At 38.3% G+C, this 23,476-nt stretch overlaps 1 protein-coding gene across 6 annotated transcripts in view; it reads left to right on the top strand.

Moving 5' to 3' along the window:
- FHIT (fragile histidine triad diadenosine triphosphatase) overlaps positions 1 to 23,476 on the top strand; it is a 1,474,674-nt gene that overhangs the window by 122,657 nt on the left and 1,328,541 nt on the right. The gene's annotated exons all lie outside the window — the stretch shown is intronic.

Raw genomic sequence — 23,476 nt, 5'->3', positions numbered from 1 at the left:
GCTTAAAGTGGGTAAATGATGTGCTCAAGACCATCTCTACTTTAGGGGTAACTATCAGTTCCAATCAGGAAATCTTTTGACAGCATGCTAAATCTTAGAATGTATGTAGCTTATTCTGCAGTAATGTAATAGCTGCATTTTAATAAACTGTGTGTTATCAAAAACTCAGTATAAAATGTTTGTTTCAGGGACCATAGTTAAGGGACACTGGAGAGTTTAGACTGACAAATAAAAGTGATTTTTTTTTTCCTAGCAAGAACTTAAGAAGTAGCAATATTGTTTTATAACTGTGAAACCTAAATGCCACTGAGCAAATCCAGCACTTGATAAAATCTAGCTTTTTTTCAAGAGTAAAGAACTTTCACTTTCTGTCACACAAGCACTATCATTATGTGTTTAGAGCTTCGTCACCCAGTTACAGGAGACAGAGCTCAAACCACTCAAACAAAGCATCTGTATTTGGTAGATGTAGAGGCTTCTTCCTTCTGTGGTATGGTGCTAGTTCTCAGTGATAAATGAGTTTTTAGTAAAGAGCTGGCCAGCCTGCTCTGGGCCAGATCCTATTCTAGGCAGAAGAATGAGTAGAACAGACCATGCCCTTCTGCAGATGGAGCTTATGTTCTATTGGAAGACAGATAGTGATGAAAAGAGGGAAAGAAGGAATGGAGGGAGGAAAGGAAGGCAGGCTATTAGGTTAGGTAGTGATAAGTGCCATGAAGAATTGTCAAACAAGGTAAGGAGAATTAGAGGGGTGGAGGTGGTGGCTGGCTTGCGTGCTGCTTTAGATCAAGTGATCTAGCGGGGCCTTCCATGGCCACATTGAAGATATGACTGGAGTGAGGAAGTAGCCTCAGTGAGTCAAAGTCTCCCAGGCAAAGGCAGCAGCAAGGGAAAAGATCTTGGGGTGGGAACATAGCAGGCCTGTTTGAGGAAAGCATTGGAGGCCTGTGGGCTGGAAGGAAGAGTATAAAGCAGGGCAAGAGAGAAGAGACCTGAGAGACAGCTGGGGACAAGAGCATGAGGGACCTTGTGGGACTTTACTCTGGGTGAGATAGGAAGGTACTAGAGGTTTTGGTTAGAGGAGGAATTTTACCTGACTTAGCTTTCAGCAGGCTCCTGAGTAGAGGCAGACAGTACAGGAGCACAGGCAGAAGCTGAGACTGTTGGGGAATTAGTGCAGCCCTTCTTGCCAAGACTTGGTAGTAGCTTGATTTTGGAGGTCATGGTTGAGCTGGCAAGAAATGGTTGGATTATCATGGATGGCCATGGTTGGATGGCAAGAAATGGCTGTTAATCCTTTGAAGGTTGTCCTAAAAGTATTTGGTGATGGACTTCAGGGTGTTTGGCCTTAACAACCAGAAGAAGAGTCGCTATTTTGAGCACTTTATTTGTGGGCTCAGGTATGTATTTGTGTGAAAGAATAAGATATGCTAATGGAGGCGGTTCCTTCAAGTCAGAGTGTATAGAAATGCCTTATGACATATTGTTGTGCTGAACACCTATCAACTTTATTGGGGATGGCACCAGGTTCAAGAGACTGAAGAAGAGACCCGGAGCCAGTAAACAACGTGGGTTTTTACTGGGAGCTTATATACAGAGGAGAGAGTCCAGTGACAATGGGCTGAGCAGGAGAACCAGGCAACTTGCCAAAAACGTGCGGTTTATGTGGCATCTTTACTTAGCACCCTCCCTGTAACAGTCTCTACCTGGCAACCTTCGTTTAACCCCAAACATAGGGCCTTGATTCCCATGTTCCGCTGGACAGGTCGGAGGCTGAGATGTTCCTCATAGATTAGGAACAACTCTCTGGGTTGGCCACTCTCAGATTCCTTAGCTTGGAACACCCAACCTCATTCAGGTGCATCTGCCATACAGGGTCATTCTCAGGGTATGCTTAAGTTATTGCTATCAGGTGTGTTTGCCATATACACGTGTTCAGATACAAATGTGGGTGGGATTATAAAACCTGTCCTGTCTTTTGTACATGCCTTCTGCCCCTCCTTTCTATACACTTAACATTTCTTCTTAGCCATTCCCTCCTCCAATAAAATGTTCACTTGGAAGAAGACCAGTCATTTAGGACTTAGTGTGATTTTAAGTCAGTATGATACCTTTCCTGGATATATCTGAATTTAAACCTAACTTTGAACTCTATGATGACACATAGATTGTCTCTTATGCTAACTTTAATCACTAGCATTGCTTGCCCAGAGAACTGTGCTGAAAAAGTTTGTGAAGCTAGTTCTGAGCTCAGCAGGAAAAAGGAAACCTTAGTCATATCTGTCACTATAGGGACTAAGAGTGACATATCATATGTGGATAGTATTTGGTAGCCTAGCTATGGCTGCCACACTCACACAAAATACTTCTTTTTGTCCTATCCTTTTCTCCTTGGAGGAAACTTTGGCAATAGCAAATAGGCAGAGGGAATATATATATATATATATATATTTTTTTTTTTTTTTAAATTTTTTTGGGGCCTGCTTGTCTTGTGACACAAGGAGACCACTGGCCCAAAGATCAGTTTGTAATATCTAAAGGCCTTGATGAATTATGCGATACAAAACTCAAGTGCTCTAGGAGATAGGTCCTTTACCTTAATGGGTAACGCCTTTGTCAGGTCATAGGCTACTTTTCCTCTGGCATTCATCACTGCCAAACATACTGTAATTAACATTCATTTATTATGTGTACTGTTTCTCTGCCTCACCAGAATGTGAGCCATGGGGCAAAGACTTTGCTCTGTGTCGTTCAGTGCTGTTTCGCCACCGCCCAAACAGTGGCTCTAGGAAGGGAGTGTTGAGTGAATGTTGAATGAATAATAATAACACTAAGTTGTAGCCTAGAGTTAGGATAAACGATTACTTAAAGTAGCAGCACTTTTTTTGAAAGCAGAAAGCTCCTGTTACAACAAAAATCACTGTGGCTATATGGGTTAATGAACATTATTAATAATTAGAGTGATGATGAAGGTGATGATGATAATAGGAGATTTCTCAAAAGAAGAGATATGAATAACCAACAGGCATATAAAAATGCTTAGTATCCCCAATTATTAGGGAATCATAAATTCAAGTCACAATGAAATGTCACTTCACACTTGTTAGAATGGTTTGTTAGATCAAGTTTAGCCTAGAGCTGCCTCCTTACATATTTTACGTTCGGCCTAAAGGTTCTTCTGTACGTAGTGAACCATAACAAGCAGAGGTGTAAACAAACCATATCCAACACTTGTGCCAATTACTGAGTTTTGGCCAATCAAATGTAGCCAACTGTTTGAACCATGTTCAAATACGGCAAGCTCCCAGCTGTAACCAATCCAGCTGTTTCTGTACCTCATTTCCATTTTCTGTGCATCACTTTCCTTTTTCTGTCCATAAATCTTCTTCTACCACGTGCTGCACTGGAGTCTCTGAGCCTACTCTGGCTCAGAAGGCTGCCTGATTCACAAATTGTTCATTGCTCAATTAAACTCCTTTAAATTTAATTTGGCTGAAGTTTTTCTTTTATCAGCCTATTATCAAAAAGACAAAAGATAATAAGTATTGCTGAGTTGTGGAGAAAAAGCAACCCATGTACACTGCTGGTGAGAATGTATATTAGTACAGCCATTATAGAAAACAGTATGGAAGTTCCTTAAAAAATTGGAACCACCGTATGATCCAGGAATCCCACTACTGTGTAGTTATTCAAAGGAAAGAAAATCAGTATTCTAAGGGTATCTGCACTCCCATGTTTACTGTAGCATTATTCGTAATAGCTAAGATTCAGAATCAACCTAAGTGTGCATCAATATATGATGGATAAAGACAATGTGATATACACACACTCTGGAATATTATTCAGCATTAACAAAAGTAGGAAATCCTGTTGTTGGAGACAACCTTGTGAACCTGGAGGATATTATACTAAGTGAAATAAGCTAGGCACAGAACGACAAATACTGCATGATCTGACTTATATGTGAAATCTAAAAAGTCAAAACTCTTTTTAGAGAATAAAATGGTGGTTATCAGGGGCTGGGATGGAGGGTGGGCACTTGGGGAATTGTTGGTCAAAGGATACAAAGTTTCAGTTATGGGAGGAATGAATTAAAGAGATCTATTGTACAACATGATGACTATGGTTAATAACAATGTATTATTTCCTTGAACAGCACTACAGAATATATTTTAAGTGTTCTCACTATAAAAAATGATGTGCGGGGCACAGTGGCTTACGCTTGTAATCCCAGCACTTTGGAAAGCCAAGGCGGATGGATCACGAGGTCAGGAGTTTGAGATAAGCCTGTCCAATATGGTGAAACCCTGTCTCTATTAAAAATAAAAATAAGCCGGGCATGGTGGTGGCGTGTGCTTGTAGTCCCAGCTAATTGGAAGGCTGAGGCAGAAGAATCACCTGAACCCAGGAGGCGGAGGTTGCAGTAAGCTGAGATTGTGCCACTGTACTCCAGTCTGGGTAACAGAGCAAGACTCCATTTAAAAAAAAAGTGATGAATACATATGTTAATTAACTCAATGTAGCCATTTAACAATGCAGACATTTTTCAAAATATCATCTTCTACATAATAAATATATACAATTTTTATTTGCCAATTTAAAAATTAATTAATTAAAAAAGCTAAGCTCACAGAAGCAGAGAGTAGAATGATGGTTGTTGCCAAGGGCTGGGAGGAGGTGAGGGAATAGAGAGACGATGGTAAAAGATACAGTTTTAGTTAGGCAGGAGTAAGTTCTGGAGATCTATTATACAGCACAGTGACTATAGTTAATAATAATAATGTGTTGTACAATTGAAATTGTTAAGAGAATAGATCTTAAGTGTTTTCACCACACACACAAATCATAACTGTGCAGTGACGGGCATGGTAATTAATTTGATTGTGGCAATCATTTCACAATATATACAAATATTAAAACAAATATTATAATAATAATTATAATAGCTCTTTAAAGCTCTTATATGTGCCTGACCCTCAACTAAGTGCCTGATGCTCATTATCTCCCTTGCGAAGTAGGTCTTCATTTGTCAAATGTAGAAATTCAGGCTCTGGGTGACTTGTCCAGGGATACAATGCTAACAATCAGGGGATTCCAAAGCTCAAAAGAAAACATTAAGACCTCTATATACAGGAGGCTTGGACTTTTATCTGCTAAGTTGGGTCATTCTCTTTAGAGCCATTTAAAACCACTGCAAAAAGTAAGAACTTCTTGGCAAATGACAGGTTTGGCTGCCTTTTACCATTGTAAAAATGCAAAAGTTGTTGGGAGTCTGAAAGGGTTTTGAATTGACCATTTGTTTTGTTTATTCTGCTATTCTCCAGTAAGAAACAACCAGACCTTTTCTGTACAAATAATCTTTTCCCAAATTATGTTGACAAGCTAGTTGTGAAGGACCCCAAGTGAGTATCAGGGTAAAGAGGAAAAGAGAATCTAAAAACCTTCACACCTAAATCCAGGCTTGTGAGGAGAAACAGGTGGTTGGTGTGGGAAGAGCTGGGGTAAGGGAGAGCTGATCCCAAACTTGGTTGCCTTGGGGCAAATATGCAGACCACTTTTATTATTATTTTAATTTAAAAAGTGACTCACTTTTATTTACTTATATTCACATAGTAAACAGAATTTGTAGGCTCTTCCCGTGAATGTAAGAATAGCATCATTGACCATGAATAGAAAGTCGGAGTATGCTTAGTGAAAATAAAGCAGTACTATTTCCTGTTTTTAAATTTAAGCAATACAAGTCCCCCAGAGTTACAACACACAGTCCATGAATTGGGAGCTGAGTAGTGGCCCTCTAAAATGTTCCAGAAATGAAGCCAGTGGGCTGAATCCATCTTATACCACAATGAAACCCTCAAGGTCATCAAAGAGGATTAAAAAAAAAAAAAATCCAAAGGTCAACAACCTCAAAGATTGAAAGTAAATAAATCCACAAAGATGAGTGAGAATAAGCATAAGAATCCTGAAAACCTAAAAAGCCAGAGTGTCTTCTTTTCTCCAAACAGTCACATCACCTCTCCAGTAAAGGTTCTGAACTAGGTTGAGATGGCTGAAATAACAGAAATAGAATTCAGGATATGGACAGGAATGAAAATCATTGAGCCACAGGAGTACATTGAAACCCAATACAAGGAAGCTAAAAATCATACTTAAACAATTCAGGAGGTGACAGAGAAAATAGACAGTATAGAAAAGAATATAACTGACCTGATAGAGCTGGAAAACACACTGTAAGAATTTCATAATGCAATTGCAAGTCTTACTGACAGAATAGGCCAAGCAGAGGAAAGAATCTCAGAGAGCTTAAAGACTGGCTTTCTGAAACAAAGCAGTCAGACAATAGAGAAAGAAAGAATGAACAAAACCTCTGAGAAATATGGAATTATGTAAAGAGACCAAATCTGTGATTCATTGGTATCTCTGAAAGAGATGGGGAGAATGGCACGAACTTGGAAAACGTATTTCAGGATAGCATTCATGAGAACTTCCCCAACTTAGCTAGACAGGCCAATGTTGAAATTTAGGAAATACAGAGAACCCCAGTAAGATACTTCATAAGAAGATCATCCACTAAACCCATAATCATCAGATTTTCCATGGTTGAAATGACAGAAAAAATGTTAAAGGTAGCTAGAGAGAAAGGTCATGTCACCTACAAAGGGAAGTCCATCAGACTAACAGCAGACCTGTCAGCAGAAACCCTACAAGTCAGCAGAGATTGGGAGCCAATATTCAACAGTTTTAAAGAAAAGAAATTCTAACCCAGAATTTGATATCCAGCCAAACTAAGCTTCATAAGTAAAAGAGAAATAAGATCTTTTTCAGACAAGCAAATGCTGAGAGAATTTGTTATCACCAGGCCTGCCTTACAAGAGCTCCTGAAGGAAGCACTAAATATGGAAAGAAAAGATGGCTACCAGCCACTACAAAAACATGTGGAAGTATGCAGACCAGTGACACTATAAAACAACCACATAAACAAGTCTGCAAAATAACCAGCTAACATCATGATGACTGGATCAAATCCACAGATAGTAATACTAACCTTAAATGTGAATAGGCTAAATGCCCCAATTAAAAGACAGAGTGGCAAGCAGGATAAAGAACTCTGACCCATTCTTATGCTGTCTTCAAGAGACCCATCTCATATGCAGTGACATCTATAGACTCAAAATAAAGAGACAGATAAAAATCTACCAAGCAAACAGAATACAGGAAAACTGGGGAATACAGAAAAATGGAATACAGAGAATCATGGTTTCTGACAAAACAGACTTTAAACCAACAAATTCAAAAAAGACAAAGATACAAAAGGTTAAATTAAATAAGAAGGTCTAACTAGCTTAAATGTATATGTACCCAACATAGGAGCACCAAGATTCTTAAAGCAAGTTCTTAGAGACCTTCAAAGAGACGTGGAAGCCCACACAATAGTAGTGGGAGGCTCTAACACCCTGCTGAGAATATTAAACAGATCATTGAGACAGAAAATTAACAAAAATATTTAAGACCCGAACTCAGCACTGGTTTGAATATCTACCTGTTAGATATCTACAGAACTCTCTATCCCAAAACAACAGAATATGCATTCTTCTCATCACCACGTCACATGTTCTAAAATCAATCACATAATCAGAAAACACTCCTCAGCAAATGCAAAAGAATTGAAATAATAACAGTCTCTAGGACTGTAGCACAATGAAAATAGAAATCAAGACTAAAAAATTCATTGAAACCCAGACAATCATATGGAAACTGAATAATCTACTCATGAATGACTTTTAGGTAAATAATGAAATTAATGCAGAAATCAAGAAGTTCTTTGAAACTAATGAGAACAAACATACAATATATCAGAATTTCTGGGACACAGCTAAGGCAGTGTTGAGAAGGAAATTTATAGCACTAAATGCCCATTACTGAAAGGTTGGAAAGAGCCCAATTTAACTACCTAACATCACAGCTAAAAGAACTAGAGAGTCAAGAACAAACAAATCCCAAAGCTAGCAGAAGACAAAAAATAACCAAAATCAGAGCTGAAATGAAGAATATTGAGACACAAAAAAACCATTCAAAAAAATCAGTGAATCCAGAGCTGGTTTGTTGGAAAGAATTATTAATAATAAATTACACCACTAGCTAGACTAATAAAGAAGAGAGAAGATTCAAATAAATACAGTCAGAAATGACAAGGAGGATTTTACCACAGATCCCATAGAAATACAAATAACTATCAGAGAATATTACAAACACCTCTATGCACATAAGTAGAAAATATAGAAAAAATGGATAAATTCCTGGACACATTCACCCACTGAAGACTGAACCAGGAGGAAATTGAATCCCAGAACAGACCAATAAGAAGCTCTGAAATTTAGACTGTAATAAATAGCCTACCAACCAAAAAAAGCCCAGGACCAGATGGAATTCACAGCTAACTTTTACCAGATGTACAGAGAAGAGCTGGTACCATTCCTGTTGAAACTATTCCAACAAACGGAAGAGGGACTCTTCCCTAACTCATTCTATAAGGCCAGCAACATCCTGATACCAAAACCTGACAGAAATATAACAAAAAAAGAAAACTGTAGCCCAGTATCGTTGATGAACATTGATGCAAAAATCCTCAACCTAATGCTAGCAAAATGAATCCAGCAGCACAGCAAAAAGCATATTCACCATGATCAAGTAGCCTGTATCCCTGGGATGCAAAGTTAGTTCAACATATGCAAATCAATAAATGTGATTCATCACATAAACAGAACTAAAGACAAAACCACACAATTATCTCAATAGATACAGAAAACATTTTTGAGAAAATTCAACGCCCCTTCATGTTAAAAACTCTCACTAATCTTAGTATTGGAGGAACATACCTCAACATAATAAGAGCCATCTATGACAAACTCACAGCCAACATCATACGAAACGGGCAAAAGCTGGAAGTACTCCCATTCAAAATCAGCATAAGACAAGGTTGCCCTCTCTCCCCACTTCTGTTCAACATAGTATTGGAAGTCCTGGCCAGAGCAATCAGGCAAGAGAAAGACATAAAGCACATTTAAATAGGAAGAGAGGGAGTCAAACGATCCCTGTCTGCAGATGACATAATTTTATATCTAGAAAACCCCATTGTTTCAGCCCCAAAGCTGCTTAAGCTGATAAACAACTTCAGCAAAGTCTCAGGATGCAAAATCAATGTGCAAAAATCACACACGTTCCTATATACGAAAAATAGTCAAGCTGAGAGCCAAACCAGGACCATAATCACATTCATAATTGCCAAAAAAGAATACAATACCTAGGAATACAGCAAGCCAGGGAGGTGAAAGATCTCTACAAGGAGAACTGCAAAATACTGCTCAGAGAAATCAGAGGTGACATAAACAAATGGAAAAACATTCCATGCTCATGGATAGGAAGAATCAATATCATAAAAATGGCCACACAGCCCAAAACAGTTTATAGATTCAATGTTATTCCTATTAAGCTACCATTGAGATTCTTCACAGAACTAGAAACAAACTGTTTTAAAATTCATATGGAAGCCAAACAGCCCAAGAGTCCAGGCAATCCAAAGCTAAAAGAACAAAGCTGGAGGCATCATGCTACCTGACTGCAAACTGTACCACCAGGCTACAGTGACCAAAACATCATGGTTCTGGTACAAAAACAGACACATAGACCAATGGAACAGGTTAGGGAACCCAGAAATAAGACTGTACACCTACAACCATCTGACCTTTGACCAGCCTGACAAAAACAAGCAATGGGGAAAGGATGTCCTGTTCAATAAATGGTGCTGAGATAACTTGCTAGCCATATACAGAAAATTAAAACTGGACCCCTTCTTTTTACCATATAAAAAATGAACTCAAGATAGCTTAAAGACTTAAATGTAAAACCCCAAACTGTAAAAACCCTGGAAGACAACCTAGGCAATACCATTAAGGACATAAGAACAGGCAAAGATTTCATGACAACGACACCAAAAGTAATTGCAACAAAAGCAAAAATTGACAAATGGGATCTAACTAAACTAAAAAGATTCTGCACAGCAAAGGAAACTATCAACAGAGTGAATAGACAACCTACAGAAATGGGAGAAAATTTTTGCAAACTATGCAGGTGACAAAGGTTTACTATCCAACACCTATAAGGAACTTAAACAAATCTATAAGATAAAAACAACCTCATTAAAAAGCGGTCAAAGGACATTAACAGACAGTTTTCAAAAGAAGACATATATGCAGCCAACACAGATTTGAAAAAAAGCTCAACATCGCTATCATTAGAGAAACGCAAATCAAAACCACAATGAGATATAATCTTACACCAATCAGAATGGCTGTTACTAAAAAGTCAAAAAGTAACAGATGCTGGTGAGGGTCTGGAAAAAAAAGGAATGCTTAACACTACTGGTGGGAGTGTACATTAGTTCAACCATTGTGGAAGACAGTGTTCCTTAAAGACCTAAAAGCAGAACTACTATTCAACCCAGCAATCTCATTACTGGGTATATACCCAAAGGAATATAAATCATTCAATTACAGCCGGGTGCGGTGGCTCAAGCCTGTAATCCCAGCACTTTGGGAGGCCAAGGTGGGTGGATCATGAGGTCAAGAGATCGAGACCATCTTGGTCAACATGGTGAAACCCCGTCTCTACTAAAAATACAAAAAATTAGCTGGGCATGGTGGTGCGTGCCTGTAATCCCAGCTAGTCAGGAGGCTGAGGCAGGAGAATTGCCTGAACCCAGGAGGCGGAGGTTGCGGTGAGCCGAGATCGCGCCATTGCACTCCAGCCTGGGTAACAAGAGCGAAACTCCGTCTCAATCAATCAATCAATCAATCATTCAATTATAAAGATGCATGTATGTGTATATTCATTGCAGCACTATTCACAGTAGCAAAGACATGGAATCAACCTAAATGCCCATCAATGATAGATAGGATAAACAAACTTTGGTATATATATACCATGGAATACTATACAGCCACAAAAATGAATGAGGTCATGTCCTTTGCAGGAACGTGGATGCAGCTGGAGGTCGTTATCCTTAGACAACTAACATAGGAATAGAAAACTAAATAATATATGTTCTAACTTGTAAGTGGGAGCCAAATGATGAGAGCACATGGATACGCAGAGGAATGTAACACACACTGGGGCCTATTGCAGGGTGGAGGGTGAGAGGAGAGTGAGGATCAAGAAAAAGAACAGGTACTAAGCTTAGTAGCTGGGTGATGTAATAATCTGTACAACAAATTTACCTGTATAACAAACCTATATGTATACCCTGAACCTAAAATAAAAGTTAAAGAAAATAAAGCAATGTTTACCTTGCTTTAAAATTAAAGAATAAAAATAAATAATAAAGTATAAATTGAACTGATTTTAGAGAAAATCACTTTCCCTGTGAATGGAGCAGAACTGTTTATAATCAGTTAGTTATAAAAGTTTATAATCAGTTTAGCTTCTTGTCATTTAGTTTAAAGATAAAAAGATGATTTTTTTCAGTTTTATTATTAATTAGTACCAAGAATCCCAAAGCATATGCAAATTATTTATCTATGTAAATATATGTATATAAATACATTGTGTGTATATAATACATGATATGTATAGAAAAATCATATATAGTAATTTTTTTTTTTTAAGTAATCTTATTTTTTTAAGACAGAATCTTGCTCTCTCACTCAGGTTGGAGTGCAGTGGTGATCATAGCTCACTGCAGCCTCATGCTCCTGGTCTCCGATGATCCTCCTACCTCCAGCTTCCAGCATGCACCACCAAAGCTAACTAAATTTTTTTTTATTTTTGTAAACACTGGGATCTTGCTAATTTGTCCATGCTGGTCTTGAAATCCTGGCCTCAAATAATCCTCCTACCTCAGCCTCCCAAAGTGCTGGAGTTAGAGGTGTAAGCCACTGCGCCTAACCTATATACAGTAATTCTTAAAAGTCAGATTGTAATTTAACTTTTCAATAGTGGTTGGTAGTTCTTTGATCACGGAGACCTCGGCAAGAAGCAGTAAGCCAAGTGTCCAGTTTTCATTTGTTTGGGACCAAAAGTGCAGGCCTGGGCCCTCCCTGCTGGAAAAGGCAGTTTAAGAAGAAACTTATGCAATCAAAGTGATTCTCTCTTTTTTTCTTTCTCTTCTTTTTTTTTTTTTTTTTTTTTTTTTTTCAGACAAGTCTTGCCCTGTAGCCTTGGCTGGAGTGCAGTGGTGCAATCTCAGCTTACAGCAACCTTCTCCTCCCGGGTTCAAGCGATTCTCCTGCCTCAGCCTTCTGAGTAGCTGGGATTACAGGCTGTATTTTTTTTTTAGTAGAGATGGGGTTTCACCCTGTTGGCCAGGCTGGGTGATGCACCTGCCTCAGCCTCCCAAAGTGCTGGGATGACAGGTGTGAGCTGTTGCACCCAGCCTCTTTTTTCCAGCTCACTTTATCCAACCTCTTCAGTTTAGGCCTGAGTACTGCCATTTTAGAAAAAGATGGCACCCAGTGAAGTCTATGCTCTCCTAGCACAGTCTATGCACTCTCTAGCACATGTTTGTGCTAGAAGAGCAATGTCTGAAACAGACATCTACTTGTTTCAGACATTGCTACCTCACTATCCATGAGGAGGCTGTACCAGAATAAAGCCTCCTGGCTCAACAGCCTAGAAACAGCCCAGGCTTCTTCCACAGGAAACCCAGACAGATGTACATACACATTACCTTAAGACATTTTCTATTCCACCAGTGGAAAACACTGCCCTAGATCCATTCCCTCCCACTCTGTTCTCTGTGTGTCCCCAACTGGACATTGCTCAAAGCAACTATTAGAGAGTGAGTTGGTTCGATCTTGCCCAAGTGTGTCCCAGGACTTCTATCATTCTGCCACCAGAAAGTTGATATACTCAAAATTGTTCCTTAGGAGCACTGACCTTAGCACTCTCTCTCTGGGAGGGAACAATTTAGAAATAATTTTTGTTGGTGAAATTGTGGCAGGATCTTTGTGCCTGTGTCACACAATCAATTAGACATTTTGCAAGGTAGAGGCATTATTATAATCACAGGCAGATGGTGAAATGTTACTCCATCCTTCTGTGCCTGCTGTAACTTCCTTGCACAACATCATTTAGGCATTTCTTTGCAAATTGCAGTTTATTGGAGAAAGATTGAAAGCCCTGAGGGTTTGGTGAAAAGCTCTTAGTTATGAGGGCATCTACTCTGCCTGTCAGTAGCAAAAAGGGCACCTCTGATTAATACTGACTTTACCCTGCAAGTCAGGTAGAGTGCAGATGAGGTCCTTGTCTCTTCACTACTATTCTGGGGTAAGAGAAACTTAGAAGATCATCTCCCTGCAGCCTCTGGAAGAAGGTTAAGTAAGCATTGAGCCAGGAATGGAGGAATTTTCTGTAATGGGCTTCTCTGTAGAACAAGATAATGAATCTGTTACCTGGAATTCTAGAGGTGCTTCCAAAAGAGAAAAAGACATTTAAGCCAGGCTCTGACTTGCAGGAGTGATAAGGGGACAGGTGTCATGAGCAAAGTAAATGTGGTGGCAGAGAGAAAGCAGAATAGCACTGAGGGCATCCTGGGTGGGGCTGGGTTAGAATGAGAGACAGAGAAAGATGATTTTTTTTTTTTTTTTTTTAGCAGATGCTTTAAGGTTGAGGCAATGGATGGGTGAGGAAGAATTTAAGGCTGTGTTGCTGTGCAATGCACTGGCAAATGCCTACAAAGTCATTCTTTGTGAATATGCTGTTGGGCAAGCCTCAAGGCAGCCCTGCTTTATTTGGGTTCCCTGCGCATAAAGTCCTGTTTGCACAGGTCCTAGGAGGAATGAAGGAGATTGAAAAAAAGCCCTTGCAGAGTGTGTATCTTATATGTAGGTGAGACAGGCTTAGAATTGTTCCATAGCAATGCACAGTCAAGCACATCATGTTTATGGAAATCCCAGAGGGGGTCCCTGGGGATGTGTCAGAGGAGGAAGTTTGAATGAAGCTTTTTGATGAAAAGAGGTTTTGGGACCAGATTCACAGCTACTTCTGTCCACTTTTCAACATAGTACAGATATTATTATACAGGGCATGCCTCAGAGTTAGTGGATCCTCTGGCTGAGCTGGTAGTAAATGGATAGAATAATTGATGAATCCCTGCAATTTTTCTGATAGCGTGTGCCGTATGTAGTTAGAGAAGGCTCAAACCTTCACCACCATCTGAATATAATAATCTTTGCAAATCCTATCATTGCAGTATCTAATTCTTAGTGCTCATATACAGTGGTCTCCCCTTATTCACGGTTTTGCTTTCAGTTAACCATGGCCAACTGTGGTCCAAAAATATTAACCATAAAATTCCAGTAACCAACAATGCATGCATTTTAAATTGAGCACAGTCCTAAGTAGTGTGATGAGATCTCATGCTGCCTCGCTCCATTGTGAGAATGTGAATCATCCCTTTGTCCAGCATATGCACTGCAGACGCTCCCCGTCTATTCATCACTTACTCATCATCTCAGTTATCAGATCGACTGTCATGGTATCACGGTGCTTGTGTTCAAGGAACCTTTGTTTTACTTAGCAATCGCTCCAGCACAAGAGTAGTGATGCTGGCATAGTGTCTTTCATTGTAAATATCTTACTGTGCCTAATTTATAAATTAAACTTTATCATAGGTATGCATGTATAGGAAAAACATGATCTATACGGTTCGGTACTATACTTGGTTTCAGGCATCCACTGGGGGTCTTAGCATAGGCCCTGCAGATAACTGGGAATTCTATACTATGTATTGAGCACTATGCTAAATACCTTATGGGAATATCTAATTTTGTTGCTCTAAGATTCTTCTTGGGTGGATGCTATGAGCCTTTGAAGTGAGACTCTAAGAAGTTACTGTTCTGTCAGTTATCCAAGGTTGCACAGACAGTAAGTGGCAGAGGCAGAATTCAAACTCCCAGATCTGAGTTCATAACTATTTCCAAACATGGTCTCCTTTACATTAGAATGGTGTCTTTAGAAAGTCTACTGCATCCTGGTTATTACTTTATATTGAAAACTGTGTACCTCGAACTCAGTGATGCCTCACCATTTTTGGACCCCTCTTCAGAGAAAAATACACACACACACACACACACACACACACACACACACACACACACACAAGCATGTGCATATGTGTAATGTGTTCTTTTTAATTTCAGAGGTTTTAAGGATCCCAAGGTGAGGACAAATAACATATAGGGAAAACTCCTTTGAGCTTGGAGTCTAGTTGCTGTTTACTTCCTTATAAGAGGGCACTAATTCTTGTTGATATTAACAAACCCTTCCAAGTATTTCCAGTGTAGCAGAGTCAAACTTCAAACCTGGCTGTTGGTCTAACATATAACAAGACTAGTAATCATTTATTTATTACATGTACCTAACTATTAGGGTTGGCAGTGGATATACACACTGGTGAAGTCCTACTGGTTATACGTAGTGGGCATCTGCAATGATTTGGTCAGGAGTGAATATCATCCCTGCTAACAACCTTTTGAAGTAGGTGGTATTATATATTATGCCCATTGTTCAAATGAGAATCCTGAGGCTCAGAGCGCCTCCTTAATAGTTTACATGTGGTAGATGCCTGTCAATCTAATTTCAAATCTGCTCTGATCTACTTTCCCATCCTGGCTTTGAATGTACCTTTTCTTCCAAATTGGTTCAGGGTCTGCATTATATCACATTGCTTCTCTCTTTCTCAATCTCTGTCTTTTCTGTTTCTCAACCTTGGCATTATGGGCATTTTGGTTTGGATAATTCTCTTGTGGGGCTCGTATTCCGTGTTGTAAGATGCTTCCCTGTAAGCAGCATCCCTGGCCTCTACCCACTGGATTCCAGACGCACCCTCTACCCTCCAGGTTGTGACAACCACAGATGTCTCCAGACCTTGCCAAATGTCCTCTGGTGAGCAAAATCACTCCCTGTTGAGAACTACTGCCTTCTTGCTCTTTTATTCTGTCTCCCATACATAGAATTACATTTATCATTGAGTATTCTCTCTCTCTCTCTCTCTCTCCCTCTCTCTCTCTCTCTCCACAGAATTATAAATATTTATCAGTGAGTGCTCACTGTTTGTCAGAAAAGGTATTGAGCCCCTTACATGTATTATATCAAGTTCTCAAAACATCCACCAGGTTATTAATTTACAGATGAGGTGAGATTTGGCTATTTCGGCAGATTAGTAAGTTGCTTAGAGTCACACAGCTGCTAAGGGTGGACCACACTGGGATTTGTCTCAGCACTGTGTGCCCTCAGGGCCCTGGGCTTTATGAGAAATGTTTTCACTGAGCTACAGAGTTGTTTAGGGTTCCAAATTAATCAGACTCTGTATATTTCCATTGTTTGGGATTTGTTCAGCTAGTAAGCTGGAAGAAAATTTTAATGAAATTGTAGGTCATGTGTTTTGCTATTATTTATTTTTTATTATTCTTATACTCCTGCTTTTATTGTTAATCCTTTCTCACGAAAACATCATCATCTACCAAAAAAATTATCAAAACAAAATGTTGCTTTTGACCCTAATTTCTGAGCATAAATATCATCTTATAGAACTTAAAACATAAAATAGATTTATTTATAAGAGAACAAACTATTTCTCTAACTGATCTTCAGATAACTTTTTCAGTGGGTACTTTATGTGCTTCTTAATAGCACAGATTACTACTGAATAACTCTAAATAACTTGAACATAAAGGCAACGAATTTTCTGGAAATTCTAATAGGGAAGTTTTTTAACAAAATAATTTATTTTCAACAAGCAGTGTGTATGTGTGTGTGTGTGTGTGTGTGTGTGTGTGTGTATATATTTTAAAGGGACATGTATACTTTAGAGCTCTGGGGCCTTTTTGCTTTTCTCAAACTAAGTTTTAACAACAACTTTAAAACTAATAACATATATTAAAAGAGTAATTACCAAATGGAAAGATTATTACCAAATTAATAACATATATTAAAAAAGTAATTATCAAATGATAGAGAAGAGAGTGCAGTCTTAATTGAGCTTGATGTAGTAGGTTGCTGGGATGTAATGGTGTAAGAATAATAATTCTTGGTATTTGTATCTGCTCAGTAACTGTACTCCTCTTTTTTGAGTTAAAAGGGGATTTTGCCCTTGGGGAATAGCCTTCTCCACCAAAGACAGTATTATTGGAGCTGTCAAATACCTTGGCTTCCTCTGGCCAAGTGGTGGTCGTGTGATCAAGGCAGTGCGCACGTCCCAGGGATTCTGAATCTTGAATACACTGACCCAAGGATGGAAAATGGTTGTTGCTGAGTCTTCCTGATGATGGTAGCCTGAAGCACTAACTGACCATGGGTTCCTTTTTTGTTGTTTTGAGACAGGGTCTCACTGTGTTGCCTAGGCTGGAGTGCAGTAGCATGATCATGGGTCATTGCAGTCTCAACCTCCCAGAATCAAGCAATTTTCCTACCTCTGCCTCCCTGGTAACTGGGACTACAGGTGGGCACCACCACACCCAGCTAAATTTTTGCAGAGACTGGGTTTTGCCATGTTTCCCAGGCTGATCTTGAATTCCTGGGTTCAAGTGATCCATCTGCCTCAGCCTCCTAAGGTGCTGGGATTACGGACGTGAGCCACTGTGCCCAGCTTTCTGTTGGTTTGAAGCTTCATTTAGTTTTACTTTGATTTCTAGGCACTATTCTATATACTTGAAGTAAATCTCTTTTCTGTTTTGCTAACATTGGGCAGGATGATCTGCTTTGCTTGGCCCCAAAGAACTTTAACTAATGCGTTGATGTGATGATGATAATGTGATAATGAGGAGGAGCAGGAGGAGAACAACAGTAGTACTAATAGTAACAGTAGTAACAGCAGCTAACATTGATGGATTATTTAATTTAATCTCATGATGTAGATATTGATGTATGCTCCCATTTTACAGATGAAGACTTAGGAAGGTTATGTGTCTTGCCTTCTTAGGTTATATAGGAGGATTGGAATCCAAGTATGTTTTGAGAGCCCAAACTCCTAATGGCTTCACTGATTGGCATCTTGGGAGCATGTACCAAAAGCATACATTCATGTTAGGTCCATTTTTTACTTAATACAGTATTTTTTATTGCAAGAGTGGGACCATTTCTCTTCCATGTGTTCCTTGATACAAAGCAAGCTGCAAAATGTAAGTGCATATTTTTTTCTTGTCTTTATGTGGTAAATTGGAATAATTATTGTTAGTTAAGGGATGTGAATGAGATGTCTTTATCAACCACGAAGTTAAATGGAGTTTCTGTTTTTAAACCACAGAAGATAATGCTGTCTTGACAGATTGTGAGTGACAGAAAGAAAAGTGTTTCCAGCAGGATCCAAATGGAGATATTTTAGGAGAAAGCATAAATAGCGGAATCAGAAAGCTCTGGGGGTTTTATATGGAGTGATGTCATCAATTTTTAGTCTTTTGGTGCCTGATGATAAATAACTTGGTACCTTCACATTTTTCCTATGGATTTTAACAAGGGTGACAAAAAAGGGGGAAAACCTTATTTTTGTTTATCTTTAAATAGTCCTTAGATATAATTCTAAATATATATATCCCTTTCCCTCTTGTGATTGTTGGTGCCTCTATTTGTTCATATCCCTCTCTCTTTATCTACACACACGCACACACACACACACACACACACACACACAAACATACAAACATGCACAGACATGCACACACACAGAGCCACACATGCACATATACTTTTTCTCCCAAACAAACTTGCACAGTAAAATTGGCACCCATTGGGAGACCCATGATATATGGAATTTGGCCCACTGGCTCTGTGTCGAATTTGGATAAACATCTCTAAAGCAAAGCTCTCTCTTCTTTCATGTAATGTAAATCCCTATGAAACTAGAAATCCATTCAAATTCTATATCATTTCAGACCATCCCTACAAAGGCAGAAGCCTTGGGGAAAATTCTCTTGAGAAGTGCCCTACTCCTTGCACACACAGTTGAAATATGGATAAAATGAACAACAAAAGCAACTTTCATAACAATCCTTGGTCAGAAACACAGGTTCTTGGAATTTTGAAAATGTCTTGAGAATTATGTAATCAAATGATTCTCAGACTTTGAGACTAGTACAATCTTCCCCCCTAAAACAAAGAGCTGATTTTACTTTGTCACCTTGAAGTTTTGCCTCAGAAAAGAACATGAATGAAAAAAACCATCATTCACTATTTTGGGGGCTATTTTGATACTAAAGGCATAATCTTGGAATTAAAATAATTAAATATACATTTAGTTCTATAAAAACCTCTTTGTTTTTGGCATTTCACCACGAGTGAATGAAAACTTCATCATACATTGGCATGAGCCTGTTGAATGGCTTTTAGGAACAACTGATTTAGATCAGTCTTATCTGATGCTTGCTTCTCTAAAGATTTCTGCCAAGGGCCTATTCCATTTATACTTGAATACCTCCAGATAAGTGGAACTCATTATTTATAAAAACAATCTATTCTGTCTTTGGATAATACTGTTGAAAGATTTTTATTATGTCAAATTGAAATCTCTCTTCTTGTAATTTCTACTCCTTGGTTATGGGGGGATAATGTGGGGCTGAATAGAATAAAGCTTAGTCTCTTTACAACAATGACTCTTTGAAATGACAGTTGCTGTCCTAGTCCCCGTTTTCTTATCTCCTTGCCCTAGAGTTCAAGTGTTCTGTAAATAGGCTCAATTCCTTTAACTGTTTCTATTGTGTGTTTCAAACAAATATTGACAATTGCATTCAATTTTTTTTTACTGCAGTAAAATATGCATGTTGCAACATGGATGAACGTTAAAAACATGCTAAGTAAAATAAGCTATACAAAAAGGTCCCCTATTATAAGATTCCATTTATATGAAATGCCCATAATGGGCAAATCCATAGAGATTGAAAGCAGATGAGTGAGGGGTTGCCAGGCACTGGAGGAAGGAGGAAGCAGGGAATGTATGCTTAATGGGTATAGGATTTCCCTTGGAGATGATGAAATGTTTTAGACCTAGATACAGGTAGTTGTTCCACAGCGTTGTGAATGTGCTTAATGCTGCAAAACTGTACATGTAAAAATGGTTAAAATGGTAAATTTTGTGTTATGACTATTTTACCACAGCATGTATATGTTGTGTATGTATGTATATGCTGAGCTGGGACTAGACCTGGTAGTCTGGTGCAAGAGCCTTCTCACCATGCTGTAACTTTTCTTTGGATGCCCTATGCCACTCTTCCAAATGTTGAATAAAGTTTTTCCATTTCAAAAAAGTCTGAGTACCACTGGTTTGGTAAATATTCCCAATAGGAGACAATGATGCAATAATAGGCTAAGCGAATGTATACTGATGTCAGCGATTCCATGGAATCGTTTCTACCTCCATCCCAATCTTCTTTTTCTTCCTCCTTTGTTGATATTCCCCAATGTCCATGACTCTTGACCATTGATTACATTTGCAATACATCACAGGTGACTGCTTATTTTGCTTTTATCCATATTTGCAGTTTTCTTGGTGTCTTTTTGGGAGGTTCAGCAGGATAAGATCATGTTCACATAGAATGTATTCACTGTATTTTGTGGTTCTTTCACAGCATTTTGGGTCACTAACAATTTGTGTTAGAGAAGTAGAAAGGAATTGTGAAATCAAAGATATTAGTCACATTTTAGATACCTGCATAATATGAATTTTTTTTTGACATTGGTGAATAATAATATTTTATACTCCCTCATAAGATTCCTTCATTGGCTCCTGTTGGAGCACAGTTTCCAATATATTTTCTTCCATATTTTAATCACTTGCCCTACAAAATTTTGCAAAGTTTACATCTACACTTTAAAAATTTTCACAAAGGCTCTTTATCATCATAGGAAGCATGGGATTCAGCTTTGATTTATAAAATTGGCTCTACAAGGTAGCATGTTGTTATTCTATTTAGAGGACTTGAAAGCAGACTCACTGATTCAATTATATTTAATTTGTAATTAACTTCCTCCCAAGCAGCTAATGGTGCATAACTTGGTCACTACTATTCTGGATGGGCAAACAGTAGAACAAAATGGCTTCTTTTAGAGAAAGCCCATCTTAGACAGAGTCCCTCCGATTGTAGTAATACTTCTTGGGATGACTTTCTGGTTCTAAAACAAAACATTTTCTGGGAACTGTCCCCTGATCCACAGAGGTGGGCTTCCAGCAGCTGAGACCATAATGTTTGACTTTTTAACTTGGGAAAGAGATGACTGGTCTAGGGGTGGGTATCTGATTATGCCAATAAGATTCTCTCTTTTACAAATTTTGCATTGAGAGCAAAAAGTAGTAATTGATGGTGTTTTGGTCACTTAAATAGCAGTGCTCTAGAGGGAGGTCTCTAAGTTCCTGCCTCTCAGTTCTCTGGAGGTACCTTGATTTCTTTTCTTCACAAAGCTTGGCTTTTCATTCTTCTTTCAATTTTGTGAGATAATATAGTATTCTTTTCAGGTTTCTTATTTTGAGTAGACTTGCTAGGGTTGGCCTATATTTCTTGCCCCTAAACTTACCTAGTACAGAAATAAAGGAAATGAAGTCTTTACCAAATCTACCAGTGCAAGCGATAAAGGCTGCATCTACTTGTTGGAGATGAATTACGACATTTAATTGTGTGTGTGTGTGTGTGTCTGTGTGTGTTGGATAGAATTAGTTAGCATATTACCAGGTGCTCCAGAGCCTTATGGTTTTCGTCATCATTATCACCATGAGCATCATTGCCAGTCTTCACAGTAGCTCCTGTTTATGGAACACTTTTTATGACTCAGCACTGTTTTAAGCACTTTGCATACAAAATAACATTTATTTTATAATTACAATAATACTATCAAATGGATTCTATCATTATCCCCATTTTATAGTTTAAGAGGCTGAGGCTGAGAACCCTGCTTGAAGTTATACATCTGGAAAGTGATGTAGCAGTGATTTAGATTTGTCACACTCCAGAGAAAGATTATACTCTTAAGTTCTGTATTATAATATACAAAGGTGGTTCTTTCCCCAAAAATGTTATATATTCTTAGTTTGTTTTTTTCTTTATGTGGGATGTGGAAGTGGAATAGAGATAACTTTGTGCTCTCTGGAAAGCTCAAACTCTATTTCTGTTGGCTTAATTTCATTATCCTTTCTTTCATGTATAGAATATTGTTTGTGGGGAATCAGGCAGGAGAGATACAAGATTGGATAAATTGTCTTGAGAAGGCCTCTTTGAAGAGGTGACAGTGAAACTGAGGCAGATTGACATAAATGAGGCAGGCATGTGAAGGTCAGGGACAGGGTGTTCCAGGGAGAGGGAAGAACAAATGCAACAAGTACAAAAGCATTCATTTGGGAATGGACCCGGTGGGGTTAGAACAGAAAGTAGATAGAGAGGGTGGGAGAGGAGTGAACAAGGGAGCGAGTGGTAGGAGATGATGGTGGGAAAGGCTAGGTCTGGATCACTAGGATCTTATTAGGACATAGTAGGAATATGGAGTTTTTATAAGCACATTAGCAAATTCAAGGAGGAAGAATAACATGACTTAGTTTATATTACAAAAGGTGAATTTCTGCTTCTAGTAATGATAGAGTAGCTAATAATCCACCAACAGATAACTAGAAAAGCTAGACAAAATAAAGAGAAGATATGTGTTTGAAGGCCTTGAAGGGCTACCAAGGCATCCAGGACTTGAGAGGTCAGAACCCTGGAGAGGAGGTGCACTGAAGTGACTTCAACATTCTCATTCTCTTTCTTTTTGAAGCATTTGTTGATTTGTAAATGACAAAGTCCTGAAAAGCTTAAAAGCCCAATAGAAAGCACCAGCTAAAGAGATAGGGAAGAGACTTTAGAAGTCTCAAAATACAAAAATCCGAAGCAAAGTAATAGCTGACTGAACAATATAGAAAAAGAATATATGTCATGACAAAACTGTATTTATTATAGATATGAGAGGTAATGTTTAAAAATCAAATTATGTGATAACAGAAAAAGTGGAAAGCCATATGATAAAATTCAACATCCAATCCTGATAAGAACTTTTAACAAACTAGGACTATAAGTAAACATCCTTAATAAAGACTCTATATCTATTTTTTTTTTAAAAAACTATAGCAAATATCATACTTAAGTGAGAGCCTTGCCCTAAGATTAGGTTGGAGAAAAGGGTGACTATTCTCACCACTGCTGTTCAGCTTGTACTGGAAATTCTAGTGAATGTAGGGACCAAAAAAAAAAAAAAAAAAAAAAAAAAAAAAGATGTGGGCATTTGAAAGGAAGCAACAAAATTATATTATTTTCAGAAGATATAATTATGTAAATTTAACAAATGAATTTAGCAGGGATGCTAGATGCAAAGTCAATATAAAACATCAATTGTATTTCTATGTACCAGCAACAAAGAATTACATAATGAAATTTTAAAAAGATACCATTTAAAATGAATCCAGCAACATATA

The sequence above is a fragment of the Saimiri boliviensis genome, chromosome 8, assembly GCF_048565385.1.
Source record: "Saimiri boliviensis isolate mSaiBol1 chromosome 8, mSaiBol1.pri, whole genome shotgun sequence".
Lineage (NCBI taxonomy): Eukaryota > Metazoa > Chordata > Mammalia > Primates > Cebidae > Saimiri > Saimiri boliviensis.
The sequence above is the reverse complement of the archived record's forward strand: the minus strand, read 5'-3'. Positions and strand labels throughout refer to the sequence as shown.